We start from the raw sequence: 10,533 nt of genomic DNA on the forward strand, positions 1-10,533 counted from the left end.
TGAATTGTTTTTCTATGTCTAACTTTTTACAGTGTCAGTGGAGGAATGAGAATGAAGTATGTAAGTAGTGGTATAAGCTGTCAGTATTGTGTGTGCAGTTAAACACTCAGGTATTTTTCTTCACAGGGATTTACATTCTTCATATGAGACGGACTTCCATCGTAGCTGATCTTCAACAGGACTGAACTTAAACCCTCAGGTAGTCAAAACTGTCCACTCTCCACTTCTCAATGACTTTTATTCAACAAATCAAAAACGAATGACAACCCAAAATTAAAACATCCCTGCTTTAAACCTTGTGGAGCAACATTACTACATACACACACTGTCCACGCAGAAAGAAGGAAGTTGTCGCACTTACAAGGTGCTGGTCTGTTCGTGTCCATTTTAGCAGCTTGGAAAAGAACAGCATGCCAGGTAGGTTTCACTGGACTCTTTGGATCACCTGTGAAGAGTTTCGTTCCTAAACACGTGTAAACTTGGATCCACCCTGTGGGTGGAGCTCTAAAGCAGCTTTGGTACGTGAACTGTTGGGAAAGGAAGTCATGCTCATTTTGCTGATATATTCCTAATGGTAACTTTGGATTTCTTTCAGCCTCTTCACACTTCTTCATTTCATTGCTACCAACACTTGTACTGTTGTCGGACGCAATATATATATTTTTTCTCATTATCGATTTCTTTTTATATTTTTCCAAATCACTCATTCTACTATGGAGAGAAGAATGGACAACCACATTTTCATAAGAAGTCTTTATTACCCAAGGCTTAATCAATTTTACATAGAAATGGAGTGATTCGCAACAAAACAGAGTAAGAAAAGAAAAAACGTTAATGTTTTCATAAAGAAAATCTGAGCACTAGAGAGAGATATGGAAAATAATCTGACCTTCTGATTAAACTCACGTCCTTTTACAAGTTCTATAACAGGTGTTGGGAGGTGAAAATAATAAAGCTCATTGTAACTATGAAGCCTGCTCTAAATCGTTGAGTACATCATTTAACATTAAACACATTTTTGTTCAATTAAGCTGGGTAGATTCCCATATACATAATGTACAGACACACCATAACAATAAGTGTTGGAGCAGTGTTGAAAGCACTTTATCTTCTCCAGCTGAGAATGCTTGTGAACTGGCTAGCACACGCAGCAATCAGTTTTCCTGATGAACTTTGGAAAATGACTAAAACGTGTTCGGATCATTTCGAAAAGCGCCTCGACTTGCCAACTGTCCTTGGAGTTGTTGGAAAACGCGTGAAAACGCCATCCGCAGTTTGCAACAATGGCTCTGAGGTTTACATCGCTTTGAACATGGTCTTTCACACTTCCTATCAGGTCCTCTTTGTGTGTGAGCAAAACAATGGTGCACTCCCTGATCCTCCACCCCAGCAGGTTCTCCAGCTTTTCTAATATGTCTTTCTCACATGCTGCCATCCGTCCCAGCTGCATCACAAGTAACACCACACACCGCCCTGGCTGACAGAACCTCTTGCACTTCGCTAACTGTTGCTGACGATCCGTCATTTCCTCGTGAAAGAAGTCTGGAGTGTCGAACACAATGACAGGGACCCCAAGTTTCCTCCCCAGCACTTTGAACGTGCACTCAGTTGTGACTGGAACAGAGCTAGCCTGAGATTTAAAAAGTTGTTCTGGTTTAAGATCTGGGTCTCCAGCGAGCAGGATGGTGTTTGCAGATGCACTTTTCCCTGTTCCACTCAATCCCAGGAGAACCACTTTGAAATGCTTCCCTATGAAAAAGATGAATGAAAATCAATGCTGTGGTCAATTAATTACCTCTGAAAGAACTACATAAACATTTTCAGAATCAGTTTGCCATGGGATTATACTAAGAACAAACAAGTCACATCCAAACAAAATTAGCAGCATTGTTGCTGAGTTTAAAAAGACAGTGATTAAATTCGGAAATGCAGAGATTTCAATTTCTGAAATCTCAAAGTTCAAATGGACTGCATTTTTTTTTTTTTACTGTCGTCGGAATTTATAACCAATCACACCCCTCCCCCTTCTTTTGCAATGAAACAAGGACCATAAAACTGTAGCTTTATAGCTTTATGGTCCCTTAGTAACACAGAGCTAGATCTAGTTTAAACTATCCTTCTTTAGCTTTCATTACCATTCAAGCCTGGCTAATTTGAATGCCATTTTCCTAGAATTGAACAAAAGCATTTGTGCATATTCTACAGCGGCATCGTATAATAATCACTGAGCTGCAAATCCAGTCAAATTTGATGGCGCCAGTTGCATCACACGAGTGTAGTTTCACTTTGATGACACTGAGGAGTGGTTTGGTCTAGTGTACAACTTGCAAAAAGGCTGTTTGACCTGATAGTTTGGAAGAAAATAACAAGCTCATGAAACTACAGCAATGACATATTTAATGTATTGCTTCTCGTCAAATGTACCTTTATTTTGTTGAATTTCTGGCTGAACAGGTGTTGCAGCTGCCACAGCTGCCAGATTTGCCTCAGCTGCATGCTGTTGGGGGGGGCGGATTGGTTGGTCCAGCGTCTGTGGGACAGTAAGAGTCATGTTATTTGTGTTATATTGCGTTTATGTTGAGTGTCTACATGTTCATCCATTTTTATGTGAAATTAAGGATGCGTGTGGCAAAGATACATCCCAACACAACCTCATTGGCTTGCTTACATTGCACATTCAGATCTGTTGACCTTAATTTGACTCTGATTATTATTTAAGTAGACAGCTTAATACTTACCCTCTCTCCCTCGGTAAGACAAAGATTCACCAGCAAGCCTGAAAGAGTCATGATCAGAATCACTGTTACTGATAATGATGAACATTTAAGGCACCAATAATGTTTTCATGCACATTTATGTTCCTGGTATTTATTGGATCGGATTAATTGGGTAAGTAGATCTCACATTATGGTTAAAGATTCAGTCAGTTTTTCAGGATTTTATATCTGCGTTTTTACCCTTTCATTCTACTTTTAAAGGTGAAGTGTGCAATAGTTGGGATTTTGAAGAAGAAACGGTGACATCAAGTGGTCACATTTCAGACTGCAGCATCTTTCACTCTCTCCCTCTCCTGAGCTTGCGGTGGCCTTTAACTTCCCTTGTCTGAAATGTTTAAGTTTTTCTTTTTAAGGATTGGTTCATCGGAGTCAGATTAGATAACGCTGTCATGGTCTGTTTAAGTGTTTCCTGATTTATTTTGATAGTCTCGGTTCAACTGTGACATGGAACACCATGTCACAGTCATAGCACACAAATGCACACTGTAAACAATGTGTGTGTGTGTGTGTGCATGTGTGGTGAAAAACAGTCTAACCTGCCCTCCAGCGCTCCCTTTCTCCTTAAAACAACCTGTTGGCTGTAGTTCTTGAATTCAAACTGGTAGGGCTGACTGTCGCCGCAGGCCTTCCTGCATTCACGAGCCAGACTTTTGGTGTTTGGCAACCAGATATGAAGGAAGTGGTCCTTCAGAATTGGTCTGAGTGCCATGAAGCTTTCTACGTCTGTTAGGATGATGGCCAGGTACGCTGTGACTCTGTCACCAAAGACATCTTGAAGTTTACTCACTTGAGCCATAACTTTGTCCTTCTGGTTGTTTTCAGAGTTAATTACAAGAAGAAACAGATGGGGGCCAGGATAAGAAACTGCCATAAAGTCGATGAGTTTCTGGTCCGGATACAAATTCTCCTCATCAAAGAAATCAGGAGCAATGATGACTTTGAAAGAGTGGTTCTCTGCAACGACGAGTTCTTGAGATGTTTTAGTGAAAGCCTCTTTTCCAAGGATCATATTTCCGATGATGTTCTTCAACTGAACTCTCTTCCCAATGACGCAGACAGTCATCTGATCAGGATATGCTGCAATGGAATAGTAAAACAAATTGTGGGGCATAAAAACAGCATAGGGGGAAAAAAGTAACAAAGCATTATAAAGAAGAAAATCCCAAGCTCTGAATGTTAAACTGCATAAACAGAGAAAAAAAGCATGTAGTCAAAGAAAATATGACTGATATGACAGGCAGTGAGCTCACAAAACCTTGCGCGGATGTGTGCTTACTGTCCGTAGAGGAGCTTACGAGGCAAAAAAAAATCCCATTTGTTCAATCAAAACAAACATTCTCTCTGAAACAATCTGAAGCAGTGGAGGAATGAGAATGAAGCCCCACGTCAACAAATATTATTATTGTACATCGAATTATAAGTATTTTTTGTGCAGTTAAACACTCAGGTATTTTTCTTCACAGGGATTGACAGTCTTCATATGAGACGGACTTCCATCGTAGCTGATCTTCAACAGGACTGAACTTAAACCCTCAGGTAGCCGAGCCGTCCATTCTCCACTTCTGAGTGACTTTCATTCAGCAAATCGAGAAAAGGATGACATGCCACAACCAAAAAATACAAACTTTCCTGTTTTAACACTTTGTGGAGCAACATTACTACACACACAGAAAGAAGCAAGTTGTCGCACTTACGAGGCACTGGTTGTTTCGTGTTCATTTTAGCAGCTTGGAAAAGAACAGCAGGGGAGGGAGGTTTCGCTGGATTCTATAGATCATATGTGAAGCGTTTCCGTCTTAAACACAGGTGTAAGTGGATCCACCCTGTGGGTGGAGCTTCTTAAGCAGCTTTGCTGTAAAAACTGTCATTTTGCACACCGCACACCACACCACAGACAGATATGGGTGTCTGTCAGTCCATTCCCAAAGGTAACTGGATCACACTTCTTCATTTCATTGCTACCAACACTTGTACTGTTGTTGGAAATAAGATTGTTTCATTCTTGATTTCTTGTTACCATTTTTGAAACCACTCATTTTATTTGTGTCTACAGGCCCTCCACTGAGGATCGTGATAATTGGAAAAATCGGAGTTGGTAAGAGTGCGGTTGGCAACACCATCGTTTGGGACAAATTTTTCCCGATCCTCTGACAGTGCTAAGTCAGTGACTGAGAACTGCAAGTCAGAACGGGCCAAGGGCCGCAGCAGTTTTGTTGGGAACCAATCAGGATTGCTCAGAGGACGTTCTGCTTTTCTTTCTTCCGTCTGTAAAACTGACGTTTTCTATAATTGGCCAAAATGCCAAAGGTGCCTCTATTATCTTATTGACATAACTAATTGATTGAAACATTAATCAATGGGGTAATGAGTGAATAAGTAGCAAGACAAAGGTGTTGCTAATTGAAAATAGGGCTATTTTGATATCGATCTTTTATTGTGTCATTTTTGGAGAATGGATTTATCCAACATGTGACTCACAAACTATGCAACTTTAAACAACATGTTTTTTGTCCATAGTTATATCTGTGTATTTTGCATGGCTGACTGCATTAATTCCTGTTAGGGCTGAGTGAAAGAGCGGTGAGCGGTTGTTTGTATTGATTTTATTTGTGTTTCTTTATCAATGGTTTGATTTAATGTTTGACTGAGACAAACTGGGAAGCAATAAATGAATATGTGAGAAATACAAAAGAAAAAAACATTGTACATTTTATCTTGAAAGTTTCTTTATAATGTAATAAAAACCTTAATAGGAATTTGTTTATTTAAAAATGACCAAAGACACATCCAAAAATGTATTTGCTTTTTTATCACGTTAGTAGTATTACTTGAGTGAGAAAAAACTAATCGCACTGTTCAGTGCATTTGTTCGTCTGGAAAGTTCCAGTAGACAAGAAGAATTTAGGTCATCCACCGTGTCAGAAGTAATGAACTCAGTGTCATTTCCAGTACAAGCTATGCAGCTTTCTTGACTGTCTCCGTTTCTGACACTGAAGACAAGCATTCAAATTACAAACGGATTGGGTGTTGGGCCTAGCATTACTGCTGGGCGGCTAAATTTCAATTTGGAAATCATGCTCATCCGTCTTGCCATTCACCGGCAGAAAGAGTTGACCGCTTTACCTCTACATGACAGAGCAGCTTCCTCTTAACTGTGAAGAAAATGCAAAGTGACTGTTTCAATCTCCCCTAAAGAGACACAAAGAAGTAATGGAGGAAGCAACTCTTAGCTTAGCTGCCGCTAAAGAGATTAGCACGAAGGCTTCAATCACAGCAGCTTTCTCTGGCTGATTCCCAGATGACTGTAAATTAAGCCCAGTAGATTTCAATCCCCCTGGTGCGCCCCCTGGAGTGTGGTATCCTCTCTCGTACAACCTAATAGATCAGAATAATATGATAGAAGCTTAGTCACTTTTAGGACTATTTCTTTGAGTCTCATTTGGAAAATACACAGCTTGAACTTGAAGAGGAAGGTGTTCAAGTAAACTGATCAACGTCTCACAGGAGAGGAATGAACCTCAAGGCGATAAACACATGTTCAAATTTGTCACGTATGATGGGTGACAGCAGGACCTGTTTGACAGAGACCTTACTGGAACTGGGGGCAAGATTGAAGTGATAGAGATTCTGTCAAGCACTTTAGCCAGCATGGTAGGCTGTGACAACATGCCTTTCTCTTTGGATAATGAGTCTTCCACTCCTAGAAATCAGGTGGCATGCACACATGCACATACACACTTGCACGCACACAAAAACGTGACCACTTGTCAAATTTTGCTCATATAAAACAGTTTTTCTCACAGCACAATTTAAGTTTGACCCACTTCAGCAGTTTGTGGCCAAGTAATATTTCTGCCCACCTACTTCAAAGCTATACATGTTATGTTAATGCACACAGATGCAAGAGGGATTCATTGCTGGTAAAACCTCTTGATGCCAAATGAACTTCGGCAGAGCAGAGGTTCTGCTTGCACAGTAACGGGACTGGATCGATACCAGAGGCTGTGACTCTGTGTCTGTGCAAAAGTAAATGAGACTCGACAGGAAGACAGGAAGTGATGTGTGCCAGAATGTTGCTCAAATATCAAGCCTGTGTTGTTGAGTCCATCAGAAAGCCTGATTAAATCACATTGTGGATATCTAACTTCTGGCTTAAAAGGATGACTGTGATTTACGAGTTGGAAGTAAGTCTGACACACCCAGTGCAAAGGATGCACATCATTGTTTTGCTGCATTGCTGCTTTGACACTTACAGTTAGTAGAGGAAAACCCATCAGACGGAGCTGTCGGTAAGCCACCAGCCAAAGGTAGAACAGGCTGAACTGCATGAAGACATCCTGCTTCTCATGTGTCTCAGGGTCTGTAAGTAGAAAAATGTCCAACGACTGAAAGCCAAATGTGCAGTAGAAGCACAGGGTGCTGAAAAGCTGCTGGAGTCACAGCGACAGAGTGCAGGTGCTGCCCGAAATATTAGAATATCAAGTAAAAGTGGTTTTATTTTGGCAATTGAACATAAAAGATGAGAGCAACACATTTTATTGAGCCATTCCACGCAAATTGACATCTCAAGCAGTTCCTTGTTGTCACTTTGCTGATGAAGATTTTCAGCTTATTAAAACCACAAAGCCACAAACTCAGAAAATTATTATTGTTTGTTTGTTTTTTTAAGCTGCAACACCTGATCAGCAAAATGTAAAGAAATAAAAACTTGTATAAATATATTGATTTGCATATTACTCCTTTATATAATATGTCACATTCACCTTTTAAGTTGAATTGCAGAAATACAACAACCTTTTCAGGATATTCTACTTTTCTGGACAGTACCTGTACAGCGCCTGCTGGTCCTCTTCGTGTGGCAAGCATTGGTTTTGAGGAATTGTAGAACTTTTCACTCAAGGAATCAAGCGTGCTTTAATATCATGATGGTGAAATGTGGTTTTCCAGGTTGAAAATAACAAGAGGACGATAATCTTAGGCTCTTAGTTCTAGTTCTGGTTCTGGTGTCAAATGCAAGTCACTGCATGGTCTAAGGTCACTGAAGCCACCGTACCCACGCAGTCATTTCAAGCATTTCCAACTTCACAGGCAGAACAACAAAGGTCTCAATCACTTGTCTGTCACTATCTGCATAAAACACATTCCATCGTTATGGCACATTTACAGAAAATGACAGACTCCCCAGGGAACTTCCTGGCAAGAGGACAGGTATTTATTAATGCATACCGGACAATCTTGCAAATGAAGTTCCGTTCAATGCCGTGAACTCTTCTGCAGAAAAGAGCAGAGCAGTTTTTTTTTTTTTAGACTGACTTTCCCCCCCCCCCCCAAAAAAAACTTTTTGTTGTTTAAAGTTTAATCACAACAGGAATCCATGTTAGGCAAAAATAAGATAAAAATGTTTTGGGTTTTGTTGATGAGCAGCAGCTATATAAAATTGTGACAAAAGATTCATTTACATTAGTCACATCCTGCATCATTTGATTGTGGCCAGATGGTCACGGTCTTGACCGGGAAGTATGAGCTTTTATTTATTTATTTAGAAATTTTTGTCGTCCTCCTTTGTCTTGAGTGGTAAATTCACTAACGCATGAGGAGAAAAGTGTTTCAACTCATTCATTCATGCATTCATCTGCTATACCCGCTTATTCCTATTCAGGGTCACTGGGGTCTGCTGGAGCCTCTCCCAGCTGTCTTAGGGCGAAGGCAGGGTGACACCCTGGACAAGTCGCCAGTTCATCGCAGGGCCACATAGAGCACTTCACACTCACATGCACACCTACGGACAATTTAGAGTGTTCAATTGACCTCACATGCATGTTTTTGGACTGTGGGAGGAAGCCGGAGAACCGGAGAGAACCCATCATACACAGGGAGAACATGCAAACTCCACACAGAAAGGTCCCAAGCACCGGAATCGAACCCACGACCTTCTTGCTGTGAGGCGGCAGCGCGAACCACTGCGCCACCGTGTCGCCCGTGTTTCAACTCCATACGTTGAAACACTTTTCCACTTTATAAAGTATAAACAAGTCAATTCTATCCTGGACTTGTTTTGATTATATCGGAGCTACTTCAACTGTGAGCTGATGTTACATGACACTGCTAATATGAAGTGCGTGTCTGTGGTGGAGCACTTGCTGTGCTCTCAAAGTGCCGCTTATTTTTTTTCATTCGGAGTTTGTCTTCCTTCATGTCAGTCACTCGTTTGAAGTGAAGCATTTTTCCTCTCAGCATGGCCATCAGCGCCAAAGGGCAACAGGAAGGTGGGAACGTCATCGTGCGTGTTTCAATGTTGTGTCTCTATTGCCTAGTGTGTTTTTTTTTTTGTTTGTCTGCCTCAACGTGCTGGCCGTCCTCCCTGTGTTGAGTAGTTCCACCTTGGTGCTGTCAAGCCTGACTGCCTGGCTCTGCACACCTGCACCTCGTTTGGCTCATTAGCTGAGTTTATATTGAAATGCGCGTGGCGCCACCTGTTGTTTCTCTTGAGATTTCCGAGTTATCGGTCGTTGTTTTCCTGAAAATTCCACCTTTTGGGAGGTTAACCAGCAAATCGTCTGCACTCTGGGGTCCTGACTGCAGAAAAGTGCCAGGTTTACAGCAGCGTGCGTTTGTGTGCTATGATGGTGTTCCATGTCACAGTTGAGTCATGTGGACAGAGTGTACGGCTCTATTTTTACCACCTCTGCACCATATGTAGCCCGTATGCCTGTCTGCCGCCCAAACGCCTGGAGTAACTCAGTCAGGCTGTCCAGTGTAAAGGGGGCCAGACGCTGTGTGTACATACTGTACTGTCCAGTCTCCTTTTTAAAGCTGCAGTTCACCAGGCGCCTGTCTTCACCTGTCGTTGCCAAAACTCCAATTTGAAATGCTCACTTTTGGTTTTAAAGACTGACTGAATTTACTTGTACACATTTTTCTCCATGTCCTTTTACAAAATAGGGCAAAATAACAAAAAAAAAAAAAAGACACAACAATTTCCCATCAAGTCGTGAGTGTTCTTCTCACATTGTCCTCTGATGTTATCTCACCGTTTAAAGAGTCCTGCTGACGACTTTCTCTTGATTGCAATGTCGGTGCATAGTCCAATATCTTTACTTTTACACCTTTTATACCATCACTTGTGCTCTGACTGGTTCACTACTGATTTATCTAGAAAGAAAGATAGTTTACCTTCTTTGTATGCTAAATTTGAATGGCAGTTTCAGTGTCATTGGCTTTCTCAAAGAGCTGAGGGTTTTTTTGCATCCCGGCTGACTGTGTCAGTAGTGTTGAAGTTGGCCCAGGCTCGCCGCTAAAGCCTTGCGTCTCTCCTGACGACTCAGGTCTCATATTGCGACGTGGCTTAGCGTGACTTTTATCCTGCTACATATGAAAGTGGTGGCAGTCTGGTGCGATGGAAAAGGACAGCTCAGCACAGGCGAGCTGATCGCGTCTCAAGATGACAAGGCCATGAAAAAGATCCCTGGCCAGGCTCTGTGTAATTCCTGCAGCGTGGATGCCTCTCATGCTTGAAGGAAGGAACCCAAATCAAATCTGTCCCTCTCAATCCAAACCATGCTGTTACATTTTGAATGTGAACATGTTTCTGTGATCTTCCTGAGAACAAAAATTCATCTTTTTGATTGATTTCCAGATGCCTCGTCCTCTCCGCTAGTCAGCTTCTTCACACAGACAGTGAAGGCAGCCTACCTTGACTACAGGTCCTACCCGAAAAATGAGAATATCAAGTAAAAGTTGTTTTATTTTGGTAATT

General features: G+C 41.5%; 2 protein-coding genes and 1 long non-coding RNA gene across 3 annotated transcripts in view; 1 reads left to right on the forward strand and 2 right to left on the reverse strand.

The window, feature by feature from the left end:
* LOC142889895 (E3 ubiquitin-protein ligase RNF180-like) overlaps positions 1 to 10,533 on the forward strand; it is a 156,508-nt gene that overhangs the window by 114,176 nt on the left and 31,799 nt on the right. The window lies entirely within an intron of this gene.
* Positions 1 to 10,533, reverse strand: part of LOC142890373 (growth arrest and DNA damage-inducible protein GADD45 gamma-like) — a 170,351-nt gene that overhangs the window by 75,586 nt on the left and 84,232 nt on the right. The gene's annotated exons all lie outside the window — the stretch shown is intronic.
* LOC142889886 (uncharacterized) lies at positions 2,506 to 4,587 on the reverse strand. Its single transcript, XR_012927016.1, has 4 exons — positions 4,472 to 4,587; positions 3,314 to 3,854; positions 2,739 to 2,776; positions 2,506 to 2,530 (listed from the first exon to the last, which is right to left on the reverse strand). It is a non-coding gene; the product is annotated as an uncharacterized LOC142889886 (long non-coding RNA).

Source organism: Nelusetta ayraudi, unplaced genomic scaffold, assembly GCF_046127955.1.
Source record: "Nelusetta ayraudi isolate G7.1 ecotype Tasmania unplaced genomic scaffold, CSIRO-AGI_Nayr_v1 ptg000026l, whole genome shotgun sequence".
Classification (NCBI taxonomy): domain Eukaryota; kingdom Metazoa; phylum Chordata; class Actinopteri; order Tetraodontiformes; family Monacanthidae; genus Nelusetta; species Nelusetta ayraudi.